The sequence below is a fragment of the Aricia agestis genome, chromosome 8, assembly GCF_905147365.1.
Source record: "Aricia agestis chromosome 8, ilAriAges1.1, whole genome shotgun sequence".
Lineage (NCBI taxonomy): Eukaryota > Metazoa > Arthropoda > Insecta > Lepidoptera > Lycaenidae > Aricia > Aricia agestis.
In genome coordinates this window covers 8,727,973-8,755,390 of record NC_056413.1, presented here as the reverse complement: position 1 = coordinate 8,755,390, position 27,418 = coordinate 8,727,973, and the positions used below count along the sequence as shown (strand labels likewise).

The 27,418-nt window shown below is 35.5% G+C and overlaps 1 protein-coding gene across 2 annotated transcripts in view; it reads left to right on the top strand.

The window, feature by feature from the left end:
* Positions 1 to 9,377: 9,377 nt before the first annotated feature.
* Positions 9,378 to 27,418, top strand: part of LOC121729301 (diuretic hormone 45) — a 77,756-nt gene continuing 59,715 nt past the window's right edge. For both annotated transcript variants that reach the window (XM_042117771.1, XM_042117773.1), the window contains exon 1: positions 9,378 to 9,484. The gene's annotated coding sequence lies outside the window, so the exon portion shown is untranslated. The remainder of the gene's footprint in view (positions 9,485 to 27,418) is intronic.

Sequence of the window (27,418 nt, the reverse complement as noted above, 5' to 3'; positions counted from 1 at the left end):
TAAAACACGAATAAAAATACATTTTCTGAAAATGATTGCTAGCTAGATCGATTTATCGCCTCCGAAACCCCCTATACTAAATTTCATGAAAATCATTGGAGCCGATTCCGAGATTCCAATTATAAATATATATATATATATATATATATATATATATATATAACTGAAACAGCGCTTGCGCTGTGTTTCGCCAAGTAAGTGAGTTTACCGGACGCCCAATTGGAGGAGGAGGCCTTATCCTCCCTTTTTCCCTTCCCTTCCCATCCCTACCCTCCCCTATTATCCTATTCCCTCTTAAAAGGCCGGCAACGCACCTGCAGCTCTTCTGATGCTGCGAGTGTCCATGGGCGACGGAAGTTGCTTTCCATCAGGTGACCCGTTTGCTCGTTTGCCGCCAAAAAAACAACGCCGAAACTCCCAAACTTGTATCTATAAAGAATCAGGAGTTCTCTCAGCACCTTCCGAACCACGGTATACCAGGTATATCTCGGTCCAAAATCTTACTTGTTGGTAGCATATGCTTAAAATACTTCTCACGAAACCGAAGTCACCACATGTTTCCCTATAAGTTTTGAGGAGTTCCCTCGATTACTTATGGATCCTTCATCAGATCACCACTTTCGTGAATATAATACCAAATTGGGATGATACCAAAAGAAAAATTTTGAAAATCTGTTAACAAACGGGGGAGTAATCATTGAATATAAGAAAACGAACATAACACCTCCCTCATTTTGAAAGTCGGTTAAAATTGTAGCCTATGTATTATTCTGATGTATAAGCTATATTATTGTAAAGTTTCATTAAAATCCGTTCAGTAGTTTTTGCGTGAAAGAGTAACAAACATCCATACATCCAAACAAACTTTGTATGTATGGATGTTTGTTACTATGTATATATATATATATATATATATATATATACAAGAATTGCTCGTTTAAAGATATAATAATAATAAGATAAAAAAACACAATTTACTGCAAATCATGAAAATTGGTATAAGTATGTAGTTTCGGAGACTTATAAATCTTTTAAAAATTTTGGGGGTCAGAACATCAAAGACGCGTAAATAATAGATTTTATATTATACTCCTCACAATATTAGCTTAAAGAGCGGACAAGTCGGACTGAAATAGTAGTTCTCAGTACTTGGTAACAATGCGAATGCAAATGGAAGCAAATAAGTTAAATTCGTCATGTCCCCTTGAGTTCTTTACGAGGCGAACAGGACAGCAATTAATATTTTTTATTGATGGCCGACGCTCGCTCATCAATATTAAACGTTTCGAATTGATTTCATGTCGTAACAGTGTATCGTTTAATTTTAGGGGAAAATTCCCAGAAGCCTCCATACTGTGTAGAAAAGTAACCTGGCTAGAGACTTCTTATTTCAAAAATATTTCTCATTTTAAAAATGTAAAAATCAAGACGAATACCAGGATTTAATATAAAAGGCAATGGTCCATACATGGGCTTTCGACTTTAAAGATCATACCTGCAGTACTATTTAAATGGCCACGCAGACTACAGACTTTTAGTCGGCCGATAGTTTGATCGAAAGCTTAATCAATACGAAGATGTATGAAGGTGCGCACACCGATTTGCATCGGCCGATATAATAATGTACCTACTGAAACCCCGATTTGGTTAAAGTATCGGCCGACTAAAAGTCTGTACACTGCGGGGACTCTAACTCTAATGCTAAGTACTCACATAAGGTTTTGCTCGATAATTAATTTTACTCCAAATCGAGCAATAACCACCGTGTGGACCGCAAAACTGACAGCTCGAAGGCTCGCTTCTAGCCGGCTCGATGGAATTTAATATGTCAAATATGTCATTTCCTTCGATTCGGAGTAAAACTATCGAGCAAAACCGTATGTTAGTACTTAGCATTAGAGCGGGTACACATTGGCCGTTTTGAAACGCGCGTTAGCAAAGCACGCGCTTCGAAACGCACAATGTGTACCTGCTCTTATTCTATATCAATTATCCATATTAATGGAGACTATCCTAAAGAATGACAGAATAAACGTCTTTGCACATTTCCCGTAAGAAAATAAGTTTGATCGTGCTATATATAGTCTGTTTTTATATTAATCTATGTCAGGGATATCTGAGAGTAATCCCTATTACGTTAGCATAAAGGTTTCGGTACGGGTAAAATTATTGAGAACATGTATAATTAACCTAGTTCCTTACAGCAAAAGGTTATAAATTAGAATAATAGAATAATAATATAAATACTCTATGTTTTATAAAAATTTGGCAAAACGTAAACGGGCTTAAAATTCTGGTTCCATATTATTCCTAAAATGATAAGCGAAAAATTAAGTACGGTTAATTCTTTCGTCCTCAGTAATTATAATTTATAATTTCTGGTCTGATGTAACAATACAAAAGGACATACCTACAAACATTAACATACAAAAATAAAAAAGTATTATTTGGACCCTTTGGGTGTAGGTAGATGATTTATTATCTAATTAATATTATTAAGTGTACAACATATTAAGTATTGTTTTAAAAAGTGTAAAATAATATTTTTGGAGTATTTAAAATATATTTAACTTTTTTTAGCAAGTGGTAGTCCAGTTTTTCTCAAGTCAAGGTTGAAAAAAATTAAACAAGTTTGAATAACTTTTTTTTAACCAAAATCAATCTCTATAGTAGTTCTTATTAGGTATTATAAACTTCACCATGGAATACCATCTCAGGCCATTCACGACAAAAATAGTTTACAAACTATTCAAAGTCACTAGGTACTAAACTAAGTTTATATAATTAGAAATATTTGCGGTTTTCTGTGGACCGTTTACGCCAAGGGCTTTTATTCTGGCGCAAAAGGATTAAATCATATTAAGATTCATATTTATCATACAAGGTTTGAGCTATAGATAATAATAATACTTATAAAATATTATTTAAGTTTTTTTAGGGTCCCGTACCCAAAGGATAAAACACGGGACTCTATTACTAAGACTTCGACGTCCGTTTGTAAGTCCGTCTGTCTGTCTCCAGGCTATATCTCAAAAACCGTTATAGCTAGATTTCTGAAATTTTTACAGATTGTGTGTATCTGTTGCCGCTGTAACAACAAATACTAAAAACAAAATAAATTAAATATTTAAGGGGGGCATTCCCATAGAACAAACGTAATTTTTTTGCAATTTTTTGCACGATATTAGTAATGGCAAGTAAGCACTTGAAATGTTCAAAAATAGTCAGTTGTATTAGTAATTTAATAATTAATAATAAAATTTAAATAAAGTAAATCATTAAGGGGGATTCCCATACAAAAACACATTTTTTACCAATTTTTGCTCTATAATGGTACGGAACCCTTCGTGCGCGAGTCCAACTCGCACTTGGCCGATTTTATTTTACATCTATCTGTATAATACATTATTGATATTATGTTGACCCTAAACTAAATATTATACCTTCTAATATTTCTTCGAAAGAAAAACTTAGGCCCGATAACTCGAAAAGAAAATAAAAGCTACGAAAGTACCTTCAGGTGACCAATAGACAATTAGGCGCAGCGCAGACGACAGACTATCCGTGACGCACTTTTTAGTCTGTGGATATAGAACCTATGCAATTATATGCAGTATCGCATACGTCTGCGCTGCGCGTCGTGTGCGTTACTGCATATAATTGCATAGGTTCTATTTCCACGGACTAAAAAGTGCGTCTTGGATAGTCTGTCGTCTGCGCTGCGCCTAATAGTGCTCGTATTACGTCTTATAACTTATTGTATAAGAAAATATTTGCTTCTAATATTCTGAATGATGCTCGTGTTACTTGCTTGCTAATTGCTAGTAATTTAGAAGGATCTTTTTAATCTCTTGTTCGAAAAACTGTTTTATTTTACTTACTAAAGAAACCGTCCATTTTCCCATAAAAAATATTTCCCCCGTTTTTCCCACATTTTCCTGAGTTTCTTCGGTCGTATTAGTCTTAGCGTGATAATATAATATAGTCTATAGTCTTACTCGATACATGATCTATTTAACACTGAGATAAGTATTTAAATCGGACCTGTAGTTCCAGAGATTGACGCGTTGAAGCAAAAATATTCTTCAGGTTTATAATATTACGTAGGTATAGATTTTTTTAAATTATCGCTTGACAAACTCGAGTCTCGATCTAAAAGACTATGAAATGCAGGTATAATATGGTAGTGATGATGATGAATGTAATTTGCATAGTAGCATCACGGACGTAAAAAAAATATATGCTTTCTGTTCTTAAAACAGTGTGAAGAAAACCGGCGTGAAACAGCGCTTGCGCTGTGTTTCGCCGAGTAAGTGAGTTTACCGGAGGCCCAATTGGAGGAGGAGGCCCTATCCTCCCTTTTTCCCTTCCCTTCCCATCCCTACCCTTCCATATTATCCTATTCCCTCTTAAAAGGCCGGCAACGCACCTGCAGCTCTTCTGATGCTGCGAGGGTCCATGGGCGACGGAAGTTGCTTTCCATCAGGTGATCCGTTTGCTCGTTTGCTCCCTTATTTCATAAAAAAAAACAATGCCGAAACTCCCAAACTTGTATCTATAAAGAATCAGGAGTTCTCTCAGCACCTTCCGAACCACGGTATACCAGGTATATCTCGGTGCAAAATCTTACTTGTTGGTAGCATATGCTTAGAATACTTCTCACGAAACCGAAGTCACTACATGTTTCCCTATAAGTTTTGAGGAGTTCCCTCGATTACTTATGGATCCTTCATCAGATCATCACTTTTGTGAATATAATACCAAATTGGGATGATACCCTATATACCAAAAGAAAAGTTTTGAAAATCGGTTAACAAACGGGGGAGTAATCGTTGAATATAAGAAAACGAACATAACACCTCCCTCATTTTGAAAGTCGGTTAAAATTGTAGCCTATGTGTTATTATGATGTATAAGCTATATTATTGTAAAGTTTCATTAAAATCCGTTCAGTAGTTTTTGCGTGAAAGAGTAACAAACATCCATACATCCACACATCCATACATCCAAACAAACTTTCGCCTTTATAATATTAGTAGGATGTGTCGAAGCTGTCGTAGTCACAGTGGAGGAAATACCTTTTGAACAACAACATGTTTCTCGCGACTTTATTCGCACAAAATTGCACCTCCGAATATTATTATTTTATACAGATATGATGTTGTATGTAGACCAGGGTTTCCCAAAGTGTGCGCGGCGGCGCCATGGTGCGCCATGGAAAGGCAAAAGGGACGCCGTGAGTCTATCCTCCATCCTCAGCCGAAACCACAAATATTATAAATAAAATTATAATTTTAAATATGTAAAGCAGGTAGAAGATTCATTAATATTTGTTATTTAATAATTACCTGCTTAACCTACATAATAATATAATCATTAAAGGTGTTTACTTATGTATGTTTTCTAATAGCTGGGTGGAGTAGTGCGCCGTGACAATAAATTGTGTCGTGTAACTGCGCCGTAGGCTGAAAAAGATTGGGAGCCCCTGAGTTATACAATAATAACAATAGTTCCGAAACTACCCCAGGCCTATTCGCTATAAACAAAAACTTACCTGCTCACAATGTTACTAAAGACCATAGACATAATTATATTATGTCTATGAAAAAATAAGATTTTTCCCGAACAAACTCTCTTTATTAAGAGAAATCAAGTATGTATTGAGCGTTCTGAGAACGTAAAACGTTTACGGCGGCTCTCGGCACTCGACACTCGACACTCATGTAGATCAACTCATAAACTTAACAAAGAAATGACATCAGTATTTACTTAATTGACTAGTACTTTATTATCCCTAAGGCTGCGTTTCCACCAGAGATGTGTTGCGAGGAATGTATTTTTGACAACCCATAGAATCGCTTCATTGACGTGAGCTTGCCGTGACCTCGCTCAGCGCGGCGATTCTATTGGATCTTAAAAACGCATTCCCGCAACACATCTATGGTGGAAACGCAGCCTTATTGTCCTTACAGATTCTTCATTTAACCCTCATTGCTAATTTAACGATAATAATGCGACTAAATCAATGTTTATATTGTATTATTAGTATCTGATGAAGCTTTTACAGTATTCTATCGAAATCCATTCGGTGGTTTTTGCGAAGAAAGGGCAGACTTACTTGAAACTTTACAGTATATTAAATAAATAATATTCTTGTTAATGTTAAATTAACATAGATAAGGTATATAGTTCCGGCATAATGTACGAAAAAATTGTCGTATTTCGTACATGATGAACAATTTAACAGATAGCAAGTAGCAACTCTAAGGGCCTGTTTCACCACTTTCTGATAAAGTGCCGAATAGGCTATTTACAACTTTTTTGACAGATTCTCCATATTTCATCTGTCATGTTAGGTCTATTCGTCACTTATCAGGAAGTGGTGAAACAGGCCCTAATTATTAAAAGTAATATCCAATCATAGAGTAAAAAAATGTGGAGTAAAATTTAGATAACATGCCATGCATTAATAAGCCCGCCTCTGTAAATTTATTAATTTATTTAATATTCAATAATGTTCAATAATAACATTCAATCGTTATCACGGTAGCCCAAGTTATGAAATAGCTCCAACCAGTTGAAGCACATGTAAGGGTTTAGCGCATTGGATGCTTCTATGAACTCCCCTTTCATAGGACTTGAGAGTTCGTCATGTTGTATGGTCTATAAATTGCTTAATATCAGCTAAATCCCGACGATGGGCCGAAGTTGGGGAATGGCGAAGTTGGGAGAATAGACTTTCATGCAAATTCCGGGACTACGAAATCCTTTGAATAGTTTCGGCATAGAATGATCAGCGTCAAATACAAAGGTACCAAAGTACATACATTAAAATATTTATAAACAAAGTATAGTCGATGAATCATTATTAAGGACTAGCTGTCCCGGCAAATGTTGTTTTGCCATAAACTGATTTTCCCTGTTTTCCTGCTTTTCTTTTGAAGTTTTTTCTGTTTTTTTTTCTATAGACCTCACGGAGCCCGAGACCTTTTCAACGAATGCAAAACCGTGGAAATCGGTTCATGCGTTCTGGAGTTATAGCGTCAGGAAGGAAAACCCGACTTATTTTTATATTTTAGATAACAATATATAGGGATTATGATTGCATTTACATTTTACATAGATATTAGAGCAGAAAATGAAATAAATATCTATTTTTTTTGCAAAATTCTTAGTGTTAGATATGTTATGGAATACAATTTAATATGAAATTGATATTATACAAATGGTGTTCATTATATTGGTTATAGAAGGAATAACTTCGAATCATGCTGCTACGCGTAATTATTGGGAATTGGCTCGCAGCTCAAATTAATATTGGAGCATCCAATAAATTTAATAGGAGCAGGTAAGTGGGTGATACAATGCAATAAGGGCTTAGGGCAATAAGCGCTATTGAAACGGCTCTATGGTTATGAAAGACTATATACTATAATATACACAAGCTAACCTGTTGAAATAATTTGAGATTACAAAAAAAATAGCTTCTGCTTTTAGTCATGAATATTATTTTGCTTAAGTAAAATATTATACAAATAGGTCCCATAACTCTTGATGAATGAAATTTAGATTTTGCTTAAGTATAATATATTATACAAATAGGCCCCATAACTCTTGATGAAATTTCAGTTTAATTATTAATCATCAAAAAAAAATAATTTCTGAGTGCGCATGACTTCTCGGACATGATCTATCGGAGCGTAGACGTCGAGCTACGATACTTGCTACGGCGTAGCGACACCGTAGCACTGCTACGAGTGTTCACCGCTTGAGTTTACGTACTTCGATACGAACTGCAAAAAGGCAGAGAATTTAAAAATTTTAATCGACTTTCTAAAAGGAGGGTTATATGTTCGGCTGTGGATATATTTTTTTAATTTTTGTCTCTAGAAATATATTTAACTATAACAGCGAAACGAGATGAGAAATAGTAAATTATTATTTTTAGTTTTGCTATTACTAATTTACATTTCTCTGGAATAAAAACCTTTTCTACGGTATCCAAGTATTTTAATAGACGTATGTTTTATTATGTTTAAATTCATAATGCGTTTTATATAAACATTAATTTAAAAAAAAATCCTATTAGATATTGTTGAGTCGGAAATCGGAATTATTAAATGTTACGATCATTGTAGTGACATCACATAATCGCACAATAATGCAGCAAATATGTGGCCATTGTGACTCAATATGTGTTCAAACCAATGATATTATAATATGTTCAAACAGTGAGCGGATTACAGTATTTATATTTTGAATCATTTGTTTGAATTCATATTTTAGGCGCTGATTTTATGATCTTATTTACTGTGTCTTATATGTAGCGTATTTATATACTGTTAGAAACTATAATTTTACTAACCTCAGATGGATTAAAAATAACCTAATTTTTTAGTTTTTCGTTTGAAAGCTCAAATTCATTTCTTTCTTTCATTCATTTGATTCAAGAATGAAAATTATACATGCTAATTCATCTCTTCGTTTATTGCTCTACAATTTGATAGTTTCCTATAATTCCAGTTGGAAATTTTTATATTATTACATAATATTATATCTCAAGCAGTTGGCTTACGCGAAACGTACATACGGTATATATAACGTGACCATTTTTTTTGTCAGAGCGAGATATCTACGGAATCCCCCTCTAATTTATTTTATTTTAATTTTTTTATTAATTGTGAAAGTATAGAGGTAAATTAGTTTTTATTATTCGTTGGGTGAATACAATTTGCAAAAGCGGGACAATTTCGGCCTCGCGGGGGACAGCGGGACAGACTGCCTGAAAGCGGGACGTATGGTCACGTTAGGTATGTATATTATATACTATAAACCTGAACTTGAAGTTGACAATTCGTTTGCAATTTCTTCGGGACGATAATCACTTAAAACTAGCAGGTGATCTGTTTGCTCGTTTGCGCCACCTATTTAATTTTGTTTAACATTTTTTTTAGCCACTATGTGTGCATTTGATGATTATAGTAATTTATTGCGTATTAGTGCCATGAGATAAGATTAAGGTGCGGTGACCGAAACAGTGCGACCTCAGTGGCAAAGATGATGCGGCGGTATCAACAGTTGACTATTCATACTCTTTAGTCATACTGCTTTCACAATGGTTAAAAAAAATGTGTGAAGTAATAGTGGATATGCCCGAAGCCCCTAACGTTAATGCAATATGACCAAGCACTCAGCATTTAACACTGCTGAGTGCTTGGAGCCTGATGAGTGCCTGATGATGCTGTTGATGAGTTCCGGCGATGACGGAGGCGGCGGTCATTGAGAAAGTATGAATGATGTCGGCGCATGCGCCTCGCTGCGGCCGCCGGAGATATAAGCAGGAGGCGGTACCAAACGCGGCAACACTTGGCGCCCGACGTGGTCCCGACCAGCCTCCCAGACCACGAACACTGTTCACTTGTGTGTGTTAGTGCACCCTCGGGACTCAATACAAACTTTAGAAGTTTCCGCGCTACCTGGAAAGGTAAGTTTTTTGAATTTTTTTTTTTGGAAAAAAGTTATGACACGAACCTTTTTTTTAATGTATATGAAACGGTTTGACGTTATTTAATTATTTGAATTAATAATAAATTATACGTAAAAAATTACTGTAAAAAGTTAAACAAAACTTTTAAAAGTTAGTCTTTTCTCTGTGAACTATTTATAACGTAATATAACGGCGATTAAAATATGATATCGATTAAATTAAGTACATAATCTACAGTTGAATAAATAAAATCTATTCAAATATATTTACGTACAAAATATATAATTGATTAAAAATATATTTTAATAAAAAGAACGTTACCTAAATTATTGATACTTTACTTTTCCATTTCCTAAAGTAAAGGAAAAAATAAAGGTTCTATATATTTTATCATAGGAATGATTAATTTGAATAGGAAACACAATATTACATGTAAGACTAATATACATACTTAAAATAAACGAGTAAACAATATTCTTCTGGAGTTAATCAAAACATAAAACTGCTTAAGAGAGTTTAACACGGGCATTTTTATTGCTTGCATCAATTCTTCCAAGCAGTTCCGAAGCACAAAAAGACAGACAATCCCTGAAAACAATAATATTAAGCAGGATTCAAATTTAATCTCAAAATAATACTTGAACTCAATAAAACCAATCATTAGAAAATGAATAATTATATAAGTTATGTTTTATAATATTATTATAAAATATCATAAGGTATAAGGAATTAATAAAGTAAGACAGGTAAAAAATAAAGAACTTTGACACGATTACAAAAATCTTATAATTTATTTACTTAATCACAATATGTAGTTATTGCATCTACTAAAATATAAATTAAATATTTCTTGAAGCTCAATAAATGTGTTAAGGAATTTTAACAAGAGGATTTGCAAATAACTAACGTAAAAAATCATTTACGAAGTACCTCAATTTCATACCTCGATTTCATAATAAATACCTAATACTATAGGTAAATACGATTTATGTCAGTCTAATGTATATATAATTACCATCTTTATGATTTGGTTTTTTGTATGAATATGAAAATACTCAGATTCTCTGAGAATATTAAAGATGTACGGATCCCCCGACAGATTTATTTACGCTGGCAAAGCCGGATATCCTGTATAATGAAGGAAAAAGCTAGAGGGACCATTTGGAGCCTATCATAATAATCTCCGCGTAATAGCGGTCCCATCGCGTCATTTTTGTGGTGTTATCCCCCGCGTTCGGCTCAGGGAATATTAGTTTTTAAAGCAGTCTAGGCCAGCGGCTCTTAAACTATTTTGGTGGCGAAACCCTTTTGAGAAGTGGCATTTTGGGCAGAACCCCAAAATAAAAGAGGAAATCTAAACCGAAGTGGCAAGAAGTGGATGTTCATCACGGATACTGCACCAAAAAATCACTTCTCAATTCAATTCTTGAAATTACTTATTCTTAGTGTTTGATGATTCTAAACCAATCCATAAATCGCTCGCGGAGCTCCTAAAAACATTTTATTTATTCATAGGAGGAAATTTTTGATCAAAAATTAAAAGAAAAAACTCGATCAAATAAAAGTTCTATTAAACCATAATATGTATGGTATGTTTGTATATTAGCAAAATAGCATTTAAAAAATAAACTCGGCTTTATAAAACATGGATACTGAAAATCGATTGTCCTGTTTGGTGCTTCTAAAAGCCCCAAACATCTCTAAATACATTTATTTATATGTATAATGTAACAATTTGTTTTTACATTTAAAAATATACACAAAAAGATACATCACACGACAAGACGTACTGCTTTTCTCTTACAGGGATTCCTTCCAACAGTTCTACGGTATCTATTATCATCAAGTATAGATATTACACGTCTTGATGATACAGCATATCCATTTTACACGTTAAAATATTACTAGCTATTTTAACGTGTAAAATGGACCAAGCTTTACTCGATATTCGATAAAACACGATCAAATGACATTTTCTAAAAATTATTCCTAGCTAGATCGATTTATCGCCCCCGAAACCCCCTATATAGTTACTAAACATGAAAATCGTTGGAGCTGATACCGAGATTCCAAAATTATATATATATATATATATATATATATATATATATATATATATATATATATATATATATACATATATTAGCAATTCTTGTATGTATATACATACATACAAGAATTGCTCGTTTAAAGATATAAGATAAGATACACGTTATACACGTTAAAATATTGTTATCCCTAAGTAGTACTAAAAAGCTTCATATAATATGTCCTTTCCCGGGACCCAAAGTATCTCCATTCTAAATTTCAGCATAATCGGTTAAGACTTAAGAGGTCTAAGCGTGAAGAGGCAACAGACAGACAGACAGACAGACACACTTTCGCATTTATAATATTATCTAGTATAGATATGGATATAGTATTGAGATATATCCCGTGAAATTGCGCGCCAACCTGGCCGCACCCCGCCGCGCGCCGTCACCTCGTACAAATTACAATTTTTTTACTTAATAACCAGGCTCCGGGCAGAAACGTTAGTTAACTTTCTCGTTATATTTGTTAAGGCATCTTATTTTTAATATCCCTCCATAATGACATCTGTAATTGAGAGATTTTAAATATTTTACTTCCATAATATTTTGAACTAGATTGTACTAGGGTAAGTGACTAGTAGATTGGACAGTCATTGGAAAAGCACAAAAACACAATATTTATTAATGTTGCTTTAAAAATTGCCTGTTTTAAAGTAAAAGAACGCCTGATTTTAAAGAAAAGCTGGTAGTTTTTAAAGCAACCTTAATATAAATATAGTGTTTTTGTGCTCTGCCCAATGACTAGAACTGTCCAATCACTACTCATGTTCACCCTATATTTGATTTACTTGGCGAAGGTCTTATGTTTCGCAACTGGCCATTTAAAAAAAATGTGTGGCACTCGGGGACTGCCGAGGTAAAGCTATATTGCATAGTATTTTTTATCAACTTATGCATTTGCAATCCGCATAAGTCTAGCAACGCCGCGCCGAGTGTGTTATGTTTTTTCGTTACGTAATTTCTTGATTCGGTCGCCGCGCTCAAAGCCCGCTACAAAGCATGCAATAGCCTAAAATAGTTTTTTACTAGAATATTTTGTCGATTTGAATCCGTAGAGTCTTGGATGAGCTTTCTTAATATATTATGATTTCTATATCAAAATGGAAATCTCGGAAACATAGACACATAATGAAAAGTCGTTCGCTGAATACGTAATTTTGATCAGTTTCTAAAATAAGAAGGTATAATTTACAAGGACTAATATTCATTAAGTTTATATCATCAGTATACATCTTAATAATGTCGATATCCCAGAATATTGCCTACAACAAAGTTGGTCGGTTGACTCAACAAAGTAGTCTCCACCTTATTTTACACGCAGACTTTTCAGTTTGACAATTTATTAATAGTCACGATCATGGGCGTATATAAGGGGGGGGGGGTCCTGGGGGTCCGGACCCCCCCCATTACTATCCATCTTACTTGTTCAATCGACAATATAATTATGTACCCACCGATTTTCATCGGCGAGGTACATGTATTTTTTTTCTATTTACAATATAATAATAATTATTGTACTGTGGAGCATGTCCGTAGGCAGAGCAGGTATTTTGGCTGCTGCAGAACCCTTCATGGGCGAGCCCAACTCGCACTTGGTCGCTTTAGTACGTTAGGGACCCCCCCTTATCAAAGCTATATAATTATACGCCCGTGGTCACGATCTTTTCGAAGATTAGTATCTAAGTTATATAGGTGATATACACTACATAATAATAGAATAATCGCAACATAATCCGATGATAAAATCGTTATCTCTGGCGGTGATAAGGAGAATTATGCTAGTAATAGCGAGATAAATGTGATTTCCCAAACCGTACTGTAAACATGATGAAATAGCGGTGTTCGTTTGCACAGATATCATCACGGTCATCATTAGTAGATATTATACTTGTGAGTCATTGTAGTTACGAATGGAGAGTCATGCTTCAGCACGAATGGGCCGGCTCAACTGGGGAAATACCACGGGCTCCCAGAAAACCGGCGTGAAACAGCGGTTGCGCTGTGTTTCGCCGAGTGAGTGAGTTTACCGGAGGCCCAAATCCCCACACCCTATTCCCTTCTCTACCCTCCCCTACCCTATTACCTCTTAAAAGGCCGGCAACGCACCCGCAGCTCTTCTGATGTTGCGAGTGACCATGGACGACGGAAGTTGCTTGCCATCAGGTGACCCATTTGCTCGTTTGCCCCCTTATTAAAAAAAAAAACTTTAAGCGTCTTTCGCGTCTTCTCATGAAATGTTCCGTTTTCAGGTGCACGTAACAAAGTGCTGTTTATTTAAAAAGTACTGAAGAAATAACCTCTTTTGTTTTTAAGTCTAGTTTCCATAATCTATTAAGAGGATACACCAGGAGCGAGAGAAATTGAAAATAGGTATTTAAAAATGTATTGCTGTCTCACCAAACTCAAGTCTCCCATCGCAGAGCGCGATAGAGACAACACGACAAAAGTTCTAATAAAAGAACAGAAAATCTTCGATTCGTTGTCCGCTGATTCCTTCTCCAAAACTTAATCGATTTAAGTACTTTTTTCATTAAGAATTAAAGCTAGGCTTGAGCTGTGTTTTTTTGGGTTTTTGAACGTTCTTATCTTTTTTAATAATAAAATTAATAAAAAAAAGAAAACATAGGGACGTGCTAATAGTGGCCATTGATATTCAGGAAAAAAATCATAACTCTGGCATTATCCAGGGAGGAAACAGGGGACAACGTTTGTATGGAAAAAGGGCGGTGTGGACTCCTCTTAAAATGTCGGCATATTATACTGTGATTATACTGTCAAACACTGTTAAAGTCGATAAGTAATAGTATAGGTAGTTGATTACATTACAAGCTCTGATAAAATTGTGTATACTCTATAAGGATCAATCGATCCTGTACACTTGTAACTTGTAGGTGGTCCATATCTACGATATTTACTGTACTAATTTAAGAAACAGTTTTAAATAAGAACAAAAATACCATGCGACATAAAATCTGAAATCTCCTATGCCGAAGTTTCATAGAAACTTTACGTAGCCGACATGGTCCTACGAAAATAATTTATGAAAGTCAAATAATTCGACTTGTTTATTCAATAAAGGTCTTTTCTGATATGAACCAAAATAAAGTATAAAATTGTACTAGAACCAAGGATAGTGTCTGGCATATTATTACAATTCTTTTTTTTTTGTTTATAATATCGATGGACGCTTCACACCACGTCAGTGCTAAGTACCTGAAGGACTTGTGTTACGGGTATCAGACAACGGAAATATATTTAATACTTTTATATTATACATATATTTAAGATTTTTATTATATTATACACATATTTAATACACATCCATGACCTAGGAACTTTTTGAAAAAGTTTTTGTTCCATCGGCGGGATTCAAACCCGCGACCCCCGGCTTGAGCTGCCAACAGCCCACCAACTGAGCCACAAAGGTCGTCACAATTCATTACGAGTACAATCCTTTTTGTTTTATTTGTTACTTTTGTATGAATACAACTCGTATTAGTTACTCACCATCGGACACATAATATGTACAATAGTGACTATAATAATGACCAAATAACACGTCGCCACTCGAAATAAAGTCTCACCTTTCTTAATAGAGGTTTCTAAGTGACCCTCAACACACTCTTTATGTTTGAGAAATTCGGGGAACGTTTTCTTTTCGTCTGTTTACGGCTATTCTTTCTTTTTATATCTTTTATAGTTGTATTATTAAAGATATTCGTGTAAAAGTCCTAACAATTTTTTAAGAATCCTACTACAAAAGTGATTTTTCGGGACAAAATTGTACTGCTTAATGTGCTAAATCGGATACAAAAAAAAAAATACAAAGATACGAAAGGTCGAAATCTGCTACTTCAAAATCTATTAATTTCATCATTTACACTTTCTATTTCCCTCACCTTTAAATATTGGTGGGACTTTTCTAATTGTCATGAGTTCATGACTCATGAAATAATACTTTTATTTTATCAACCAATGAAAGGGATTAATAATGTTTTTCCTCTTCAACTATTTACATTATAATAACGATAGTAGCATATAATCTGACTCAGTTGGTACCTAATAATCTTGCTAAGCTTACAACTAAAGTGCTTTTTGAGCTTTTATAATAGACATGATTTATAACTAATGCTTTATTCATATTATTATCGTAACGCGAACGTTGTGCAATACGGATTAGAAAATACAAAGAAAAATGTATATTATGTACTATCAGAGAAGTTGATTCCTAGGCAGATGGCGGACCTAAGTAGTTTGGTCGCGTTATGTCAAACCCATCCTACTGATCACAGCTAACATTGAATTGACATAAGCCGACCACGTGACGTAGGTCCGTCAACTGCCTAGGAATCAATTTCCTCGATGGTACTAAGTACATACACTAAAGTTTGTTGGATGTATGCGCGTCACGATTTGGACTAGGTAGTTAAACTTCTTTAGGTGGGTACTTTCATAGTTATTTTGCTAATAGATACTATTAATTCAATTTATCCTATACTTGATGTTTATTTATAACCTCATCTAGTTGTTATAAAGTGTGAAGCAATTCACTCATAGGGCCTGATTACACCTACCGTACCGAGTAGAGTGGCGAGACAACTGACCAGTGGCTGTAGCCAAAGTCCCTTTCGTTAACGTCCGTTAAGTGACGGACGTTGTTCGTAGAGTCCACATCCTGAGGATGCTCCGGTGTTGGGGCGAAACGCGCGTCGAGGTTTTCAACCTGCATGGTGGTGAGGGGCCTTGCACGGATTTGCCAACATTATTGCTTGTGTGGTGGTGATGTTTGCAAGTTCTTGCATGCGAGTGTACGCATAGGCAGTATGGGAGGAGGGAGGTGCTGTACGCATGCCTATGCGTACACTCACTCATTTACTTAAAGGTGGAAGTTGTTTTCGCGAAATATTGCTAAAAATAATAACAAACTAAATTTAAACTATGGATTTCCGCAAAGTAACGCCTGATTCCATTAACTATTAACGAAATTCGTTATCAAAATGTATGGGATTTGACATTAGTCTTCGAAAGCGAAATGTCATTTAGCGATGACTTCTGTCAAACCACATACGTCTTTGTCTAAGGGGGCTGTTCATGACCAATAGCCGAGAGTACTGCTTCACCACTCTAATCGATAGGTGTAAAAAGGCATTAGTGCGGAACCGCTCTTGGAGCCTTCACATACACTGTGGCCCGGTGCTGGCACTCACATTGTCATGTGTGGCCCTTGACCAGTATAGTGTGACGACTGCTGCTCCAAATAGTCCCTTAGTCAATATTTAAATCAAATAATAATAGCTGCTCATCACTATTTATTATGCGTCTAATACACGAGTTTGGTATCACAATAATATTTCAACAGCCACCGAAATCCTTTTTAGTCCCCCGGGAGAACCCGATAGCAATAGGATCGAGATTGAACATATCTAAAACATTATACTGTGCAAACATGAAATTTCATTCCAAAACATTATGAGAATGGGTACTTTTAACAGAGTATAGAGTTGTAGACCAAAGACATGGTATGTTGAAACATAAAAGCGTGGCAAAAAAGAGGCACTTAGTCAAGGCGATATAAGATATTGTAAATTGGAAAATTAAGACTATTTGACTTTTTTGAAGATTAATTTGCAGTACGTGGTGAACGTTGATGTCGTAACTTTTTGGTGCCTGAGTGCCATGTCATGAGTTTTAAAATATTTGGTTTGTATTGAATATTTCTACCTACAAATTCTCAGCGACAAATCAAACCTTTTTTTTTAAATCTAATTAAAGGACTTTATCGTAAACGATAATGCCGTCCTTATAGGTATTCAATACAAATTATAAAAATTGAAAATCAACAAATCAGCCTCATTCCAAACATACTATGTGGTCCAGATATATCTCTTAAGCATCTCTGGGGTGTAAAATCTTATATAATATTTTAGCAGCCTCAGAAGATGGATCAGCCAAGATACTGTTAATACTGCCTACATTATAATAATCACTATGAATCGAAACTATATTATATCTTTGAGTTTTTCTCGATTTTTCAAACATAAAACAAGATTTGGGTGCTCTTTTAGACAATAAAAACTAACTTTTCGTAATCTTTATAAGTCTTATCGTTTAACTAGTTAGCCATTTTATAAAATTGTTATTGATCCGACGTCAAAACTTTAGTGAAAGATAGTGAGGTTGAAAAACCCACAAGTTGAAGATTTAATCATTTTAAAACGTTATTCTATACAAAGTGTAAGGCTTAGTTCTTAAAATTACGAATTCGGGATGCGTCATATTATCATAGTTTTTTAAATGCCTAAAATAAAGGTTCTTTTTTCCGAACTTTTTCAGCTAATATTCATCAAAGAAACTTAAGTAACTAATTATATTAACCGTTTGTACGACGCTGTCATTAAAAACTTCTAAAATAACTAAATCTAAATTCATTGAACACACTAATGTGAATAATGTTACAAATGCAATAGTCTTTGTGTCTTGTTCACGTTCACGACGTTAGATGAAGATACTTTGATAGGACTTGGTGAAACTTAAAAATTATCTATACCGAGGAGAGATACTTGAAATGCCCGGAAAAAGGTATTATGGGATAGTTTATACAGGGTGTAACAAAACTAAGCGATAACATTTTAGGGTGTGTATGTGTTCCTTGTAGAGAGTCCACTATGAAAGTAGCAGCGCTGAAAAGCCAAAACTTTTTGTGATTTGTATGGGCCAGCGCCCCAGCGTTACGACTCACGAATTCCCATACAAAAGTGAAAAGTATTTTGAAAAAGTGAAAAAATACAACATTTTAACTGAACATCAACGTTTATCGTTAAATATGGCGTAATTTTAACCATTTAATAATAATAATAGAGTCGCCGGCCAGTGTCACATAACATTTAGATTAAAACTGTGTAACGGGCCTCTACGTGTTGGCTTCGGCCCCACACATGCCTTCCAAAGGTCCGGGATTTAATTGCCCGTGAGCAAGGAATACCTTACACAAACATAATAATAATAATAATAATAATAATAATAATAATAATAATAATAATAATAAGGGGGCGAAGCCGGTCCCTCCTAGTTGGTGTCCCCGGGCAACACTTGGGTGCGCCACCCCACTCTCTTCGGGTAAGGTACCCAAGTGGCTGAACATCGGTTCTTTCTCTTTCATCACTATCTTTTCATCAGCTTTTTATTATCGATCCTTGTTTTAACTATGTTTTTGGTTGTGTTTAGTCTATCTTTCACCACCTTTGTTTCCTCTCGTACTGTCTTTCGTTTTTAGTTAACTCTTCCTACACGTTTATATTTGATGTAATGCGACTACGTAATAGAAATATACCCCAGGCGGGTACCGGCGCGACAAGCAATGGAGAATCCCGCCCCGGACCTCCGGGTCCGGGCTGTCCCTCGTATTCTGGGGGGGGCAACGTATCGCTTCTTAACGCCCAGTCTAGTACTGCTGCAGATAATAGTATCATTCCCACTCCGAACAACACACACTCGTACCCATCATCACCATCCTCATCTATTAGCTTGTTTCCATCGCCTCATTCGTCTCCAAAATCATACATGCTCCATAATACTTCATCATCATCATCACGATCTACTACATTCTCTCTTATGTCAGAAGATGTTACACGGGAAGCAGTTGCTACTTACCCTGTGCCCATCTCTGACATCACTCCGTCTACGAGTACCTTACGAAATACCGGACAGCAACCCGTAGACCACAATACTTCACAAGCACACCTCATCAACACACCAGTAAGGAGTGTTTTGCAGGACATGCTTCCTCCAACCACCCTTGCTGGCAAACGTAGGCAGCGGATGAAATGGACTAATCAAATAAATAGAGAACTTCTCCGCTGTTACTACGAAGTCACGTCATGCGAATCTAATCTTACAGCATTCAGACCATTGCTTTATCAAAAATTCATCGAAACTTTTCCAGAATTAAGACATTTAACAGAACAAAGAATAGCCGATCAAATAAGAGTTATTCATAAAAATAATAGAATAGCAGCCCACGAGAGAGAAGTAATAAAACAGGCTGTAGCTGACTCAGCTCAAACATCTGACATTTTTAGCGCACAAAATAGTACACAAGACACTGATATAATAAGCTCAAGCCCTGTTAATACACAGACAGAATATTCCCAATCAAACACGAACCCGTTCACCCCTCACCATTCTTATTCTACTCAAACTTCACCTCATCTACTAAATACTATAGGATCTTATAATATTGCAGAAAACGCAATCACACAAGAGATTAATGCGTCAAACACATCGCTTACCGATCTGAACCTAATAGAATCTAGAAAAATTGAAAATGTTTTTAAAGAAATGGTAATCAAATATACCGATACAGATCCCTCTTTTAGGCCCATAATCCCAAAACTTCAAATTACGCGAAATGTTATTAAAACAATAACTGTATTAAATAATATCATTGCAAAATACCTAGAAGAAAAAGTAACACCAGATATTGTTGACATTCAAAGCGCCATATACTGCGGAGCTATAGCTGCTACAACTTTACATATCAAATTAAGAAAAACAAATACAAACATATCAACCGATAAAACAATAGATCATAATAAACCAAAATGGCAGGTACGAATAGAAAACCGAATAAAAAAACTACGTAAAGAAATAGGCCAACTTACACAATATCTAAGAGGAAATCTTAATACAAGAAATCAACAAAAACTCAATCCTTTTAATTATTCCACAGACCAATTAGCAGATAAACTAGACAATTTAAAACAAAAACTACAAGCCAATTCAAAACGACTACGCAGATTTAAAATCAGTAATGAAAGAAGAAGACATAATATGCTATTTAATAACAATCAAAAAATATTTTACCAAAATCTCAATGGAGACAGTATAAAAATTACACAACCACCTGATTTAGATAAAGTTAAAAGCTATTGGGAGAACTTGTGGTCAAAACCAGTCCTACATGACACACAATCTCCTTGGATTGATGCGGAAACAGAAGACTGTCAAAATATTGACATCATGCCTGACATAGTTATTGATAGAGAAGATGTTACTTACGCTGTTAAGAAAAGTTTAAATTGGAAGGCCCCGGGTCCAGACAAAATACATAACTACTGGATAAAATATTTCACCTCCACACATTACTATATTGCAAATACATTTAATTTATTGATACAGGATCCCCAAAGAATACCTTCCTTCCTTACGCAAGGAATTACATATTTAAAGCCAAAGGACGACGACACAAGTAATCCATCTAAATACCGTCCAATCACTTGTCTCCCAACCCTATACAAATTACTTACATCTATAATTACCCAAAAACTTAGTACACATATCACACGAAATAATATCATACCAGAAGAGCAGAAAGGGTGTGCCAAGGGGTCTATGGGTTGTAAGGAACAAGTTATTATTGACTCACATATTCACAATCAAGCCAAACAAAACTATAGAAACCTTTACTATTCGTATATTGATTACCAAAAAGCTTTCGACAGTGTTCCTCATTCGTGGCTTCTGCAAGTTTTAAAAATATATAAGGTTGATATTAAACTAATTCATTTCTTACAACATGTAATGACAACCTGGTCTACTAAGCTAAATATAAGAACTATGAATGGTGAATTTAATACATCTTTAATTCAAATTAATCGCGGTATATTTCAAGGAGATTCATTAAGTCCATTATGGTTTTGTTTGGCTCTAAATCCATTGTCAAAAATCCTCAATAACTCAGGCTACGGATATCAAATAAACAAAGCAAACAATATTAAAATAAGTCACTTACTGTACATGGACGACATTAAAATCTACGCTAGCAATAGGCAGCAACTAGAAAACTTAATAAGACTAACCGAAAAATTTAGTATAGATATAAAAATGACATTTGGTATAGATAAATGTAAAATTAACTGCATTGTTAAAGGAAAGCACACACAAACAGAATCGCTAAATTTAGAAATACAAAATGGAATGATAAATAGCATGCAAGCAAAAGACACTTATAAATATTTAGGATTTCTACAAAGCACAGCGATAAATCATAAGGATATCAAAAATAGCTTAAAATCTAAATATAAACAGAGACTTCATAAAATACTAACTACACAATTATCTGCTCGAAATAAAGTTAAAGCCATAAATACCTACGCTATACCTATTTTAACATATTCATTTGGAATAATTAAATGGTCAGATACAGAACTTGACGCCTTAAACACCACAACCCGAACTTTAAGTTACAAAAACAACATCCATCACATTCACTCAGCAGTTGAAAGATTCACTCTAAAAAGAAAATTAGGAGGCCGAGGTGTCATAGATATAAAAAATCTACATTATAACCAAATAGACAACATGCGATCTTATTTCCTAAATAAAGCACAAACCAGCCAACTACATGATGCAATAGTAAGACTTCCACATAAAAGTACACCATTACAACTAAGCAACACCCAATTCAACCCAACTCTGAAGATAATTAAAGACTCTGATAAGATACAAAAATGGAAAAGTAAAGCTCTACATGGTAAATATCCTCACCACCTAGAGCAAGAATATGTAGACCAAGCAGCCTCATGCGCATGGCTTTGTAAAGGAAATCTATATTCTGAGACAGAAGGCTTCCTGATAGCGATCCAGGACCAAATTATAAAAACACGCAATTATTCAAAGTTTATCCTTAAAGAGTCAATAGATACCGATAAATGTAGACTATGCCACATAAGCGCCGAAACAATAGATCATATTACCGGAGGATGCAGCACACTAGCTAATAAAGAATACACACACCGTCATGACAACGCAGCCAAACACATTCATCAACTATTAGCCATTAAATACAAACTCATAGATGCGCACACCCCATACTATAAATATAAACCCCGCAATGTCCTCGAAAATAGTACTGCTAAACTTTACTGGGATCGTGATATAATAACTGACCGAACCATCCTAAGCAATAGACCAGACATAACCCTAACAATAAAAGCAGAAAAAACAACTTACCTCATAGATATCGCCGTCCCCAACACCAACAACTTACAACAAAAACACAATGAGAAAATACAAAAATACATTCCACTTGCAGACGAAATTAAACAAATGTGGCACCAAAAGGTTGTCAAAATTATCCCCATCATCATTTCTTCTACCGGAATAATTCCAAAGACTCTCGCCGCTTCTCTGGAATCTCTAGATCTTCATAAAAACACTTATATCAAAATTCAGAAATCTATTATCATAGACACATGCTCACTAGTTCGCCGTTTCCTAAACCCATCTTCATCTTTCCCCTCAGCTCAATCATCCCAACGTAACACGTCATCTCTAACATGAATCAGGATACTTGGCTAATGCCCGTACCTGAATCATTTCTCCGGCCCACAGCCGAGACTTTTGTTTCTTTATACATAATAATAATAATAATAATATCTATGGACGCTTCACACCACGTCAGTCTGGACCCGTGCTAAGTACCTGAAGGACTTGTGTTACAGGTACCAGACAACGGAAATATATTTAATACTTTTACTATACATATATTTAAGATTTTTATTAAATTATGATACACATATTTAATACACATCCAAGACCCAGGAACTTTTTGAAAAAGTTTTTGTTCCGTCGGCGGGATTCAAACCCGCGACCCCCGGGTTGAGCTACCAACAGCCCACCAACTGAGTCACAGAGGTCGTCAAAATAGTTTTGGGTCAAAGTATCTACAAAACCCTACGGCATAGAACACAAACCATTGCTAGCATAATATAATTTTAATGCAGCCCAAAGTATAAAGTCTAATCTAATAAACTAATTCAGCCCATAATACAAGCCCATGGGCCATGTATTATAACATTTTTCGACTTCATGCAACTAAAATTTGACAAATAAAATTAAGTGAGATTGATCTTTGCATATAACTTCGAGCTCTAATCATTCACTTTTATTACATGATATTATGATAGATGACGGCAGGTGTCTTATTTTCGTCGAAGTATAAATCAATTCATAGACAATGAGTAACGTAAATAGAAAAATAGTTGGCGTCAGTTTGTTCGGGAGTGTCGGTCGTCCCAGGGCAATAGGCATATGAATTTATATAGCGTTCTGTATTGTTCCTCGAAGTGAAGATTGAAGGATTTATAAGTTAAACAAACCAATACGTATATATTGTTGAAAGTTAATTTATAATTATATTTCCTCATTCAAATTTTCAACAGCGTTTCTTGTTGTAGCCAAGTGAGCCGTCTGGTTCAAAGTTAACCTAGCCTTATGTTATTCCCTTCATAACTGATATTTATAAAAGAAACGAAGAGATTTATAGACATGGCGTTGACTTTATTTCGGACTAGTTGAGGCTCGCAACTCCGTTGCACCAAAATACGTTTATCGCGCAGGAACCGTACATTTTTATCACACGGGATAAAAAGAATCCTATTTCCTTTCCCGGGACTCAAAGTATCTCCATACCAAATTTCAGCAAAATCTGTTCAGCGATTTGGGCGTGAAGAGGTAACAGACAGACACTTTCGCATTTATAATATTAGTATGGATTGGAGCAGGTGGTCCTTAGAGTAAACTTTTATTCAGTGTGCTTATTAAGCTCATTTTGGTATAACGAAAAAAATGTACTAATTTCTATTGTAAGCACTTAAGTATATATGTTTTAAATACTGGTTACAAGTTGATTTCATAAATAATATTACGGATATATTTTATTGGTGATCTTAAGCGATATAAATTAAATTAATTCATAGAATTTCATACAGTAAACTTCCTGTACATTTTGATTAAAATACAATTTAGAGGTATTATCTGTTAACGGGGCCTCAGTTAGTTTCACGACTATTTGCCTATCAATCAAATCTTATAATGAGGTTTTCAACTACGCCTTTACCCGATAGACTTCTAAATTGGGAGCCGTACTGTAGAGGCACGTCTCTGTAAGTGAATTTTAATAGAATCGGCATCACCTACCGTGCATCTATTAATCATAATTTTCATGTAAATTTTTTGGGCACAAGTATAATGTGAAAAAAATGGCGGAAAAAGGTTTCATAACTTATTCAAATGGTGATTACTAGGGTACCTGAAACCACTTACATATAAATAATTATATTTCCACTTACTACTGTCCAGATACTCGTAAATCATGATCAAAACGTCTACAGAACGCCTATTCTGGAAACTTTCCTGTATAAGCTCACGAGCCTGAAGCGTCAGTTATAGTAATTAGTTTGCGATGAATAACCGCTATTTGGCGAGGGACTGACGAGCTGTGATTTATAGCTATTTGTCCAACATATAAATCAAACTGATTTACCAGCCAGCGGACCTTGCAGTTTTTTCACTACGCAGTTCGGGACATGTGTCGCAGGCGCGAAACGATTTATTAACCAATTGTATCGCGTCCATCATTTCTACCAGTTCAGCATCATCACTTGCCTGCATCTTATTATACACGGTGGGTTTTTTAAAAGTCATTAAACTCATGCGGCGTGCCTGCATCTTAATTACTACCACAGTATGAAAGATAAGAAATACATGGTAGGCGATATCCTAAACTATAGGCAATAGAGTCAATACTCAATAGTTAAAGGAAGTTGTGTTGCGAAAGGAGTTTTTCAGAATTAGTAGTTTTAATTCCCGGCTAGATGAACTCATTTATTTACTATTGATGTAATTTTCAGTTTTAATAAAAATCGAGCTCGCAACTCTGTTCAACTTTTTGGGTTTCAAATTTAAATTATTATCTTAATCATTATAACTATATTATACCTCTATTGTGCCCTTTTAAGCCTTCTAAATTTCCAAGAGCAACATGTTTAAAAAAGGTGCGTAAAAACCTCTAGCCAAATTCTAGTTGTTAAATAAAACCACATGCTTATATTGGACCGGACGAAAGCATCTCCGAACGGATTTTTATATTTCTTGCGATATCTTTTCTATTTTTATCCGAGTCATAAACAAAACAATTGTCGTCATAAGAACAGTAAGTGGTCTGCGTGAGGCAGTTTTTCTCCGCTTGTTAGGCTCCGCTTAAAACTTTGTGAGTCGCAAGGTTATCTAAATACATTTCATTGTATTATGTATATTAAGGGCCTGTTTCACCACTTCCTGATAAGGCTATCCACCGGTTAACTTGACAGATAGAGTATGGAGAATCTGTCAAATAAGTCTATCCGGCACCTTATCAGGAAGTGGGGAAACAGGCCCTAAGTCTAGAATTTTTTAAGAAATATTGAAAATAATTTGGAATACAAACCATGGCCGGCCTAGGCAAACATGGCGCGATGAACTGGGAGCATCTAGTCTGGCCAACGGTGGCGCAGGAGCGCAAAAATTGAAGAAAATTTGAGAGGCATTGTGCCCAGCAGTGGGATTTTAAAACACGAGCGATATATGTTTGTCAACTCCCATGAATTGAGTTCATCGGATACTCAGTTCTTTGAAATGAGGGTTTTTGATATTCCATTTGCCACCAGGTGCCGCTATGTAGCGGCTAGCACCACCTGGTGTCAAATGGAATGGGATGGAGGCTACATTGTAGCCTTGGGGCCAACCCACACGTACCAGAACCACACCACGTCGCAACGACAAAATGCCGTCCAGCAGTGTGAATGGCGTCGCTGCAGCTTTTTGTAGTTGCGACAAATTGTCGACGTGGTTGCGTTGTCGCCAGTAGTTGTGATGTGGTTACGTACGAAAGTCAATGAAACGGAGGTGGGAAGAGCGCGGGCGGTGTGCGCGCACTATCATTGCATCAACGCAACGTTGTGTTTGCCATGTGGTTGGTATCACAGAAGTGGTCGACAACGACTGCAAAATGTGGTACGTGTGAATAGTCCAGTTCATTTACAATACGAAATATACGCCCGATCACGTGGTATGGAACTTGTGGTTGTCGTGTGCTTGTGGTACGTGTGGGTTGGCCCTTAGGGTCTATTTGGTTCCGTTCAGATTCTAATCTGCGAAATAAGGCCACGGTTGTCGGTCAGAGAGACGGGCTTATTGGAGCTACGTGCCAATATTCTGGACGCACTGATCGGTCGTTTGATCACCAAACCGGATAAAATATTTACACCGAAAATAAAACCGAAACCATGCTCTTTCGCGAACCTATTTATTTTTATTCGATCGTATATAAAGCACCAAAAATTAAATCGGTAGTTTTATCAGTGACAGTCGAAAGCTTTTTGTTTAACTTTGCTCGTTATTTGTAGGGACCGCTGATGCGAAATGCAATTTTATTTATAACAATCTAAACTGCGTGGAGTCCAATTATTTCCTTTAAGTCAGTTCTCAGTTCCCGTCGAGCCTTCCGATGCCTTTGCTCAGTTCCTCGCTCGTGCGACGAGGTCTTGTCGCTTTCAAAACGAGCTCGTACCTCCGGAGCGGCTAAAAGAAATGCAAAAATACTCATTACGCGTCAAAAGTCGCGAGGAGTCTGGAATTGGATACAAAGAAAATTTCCCCTATGATATATAAGAATTTGAAAGCTCAAAAGGCGTATTTGTAAACTCTTTCAATTTCGCTACTGTGGGGTGAACTGATCGCGGGTTTTCCTTTTACTTTATGTCTGATATTAATTTATTTTAAATTTTATGTTGGAAATAATTAGAAAGATTCCGCGAAATCGAAAGGTTCTAACGTTGACGATGACTGCAAATAATTAATATATTTACCCCGCGTTCCATTTAGCGTTAAAAACGATCATAACCCTCAAACAGTTGTAAAACAGTTTTAATACTCCCTTGACATAGATTAGAATAGTATAATATAATATAGAGTGGAGAGGAGGTTTTTAGTTATTACTTATTATATAATTATAACTAGC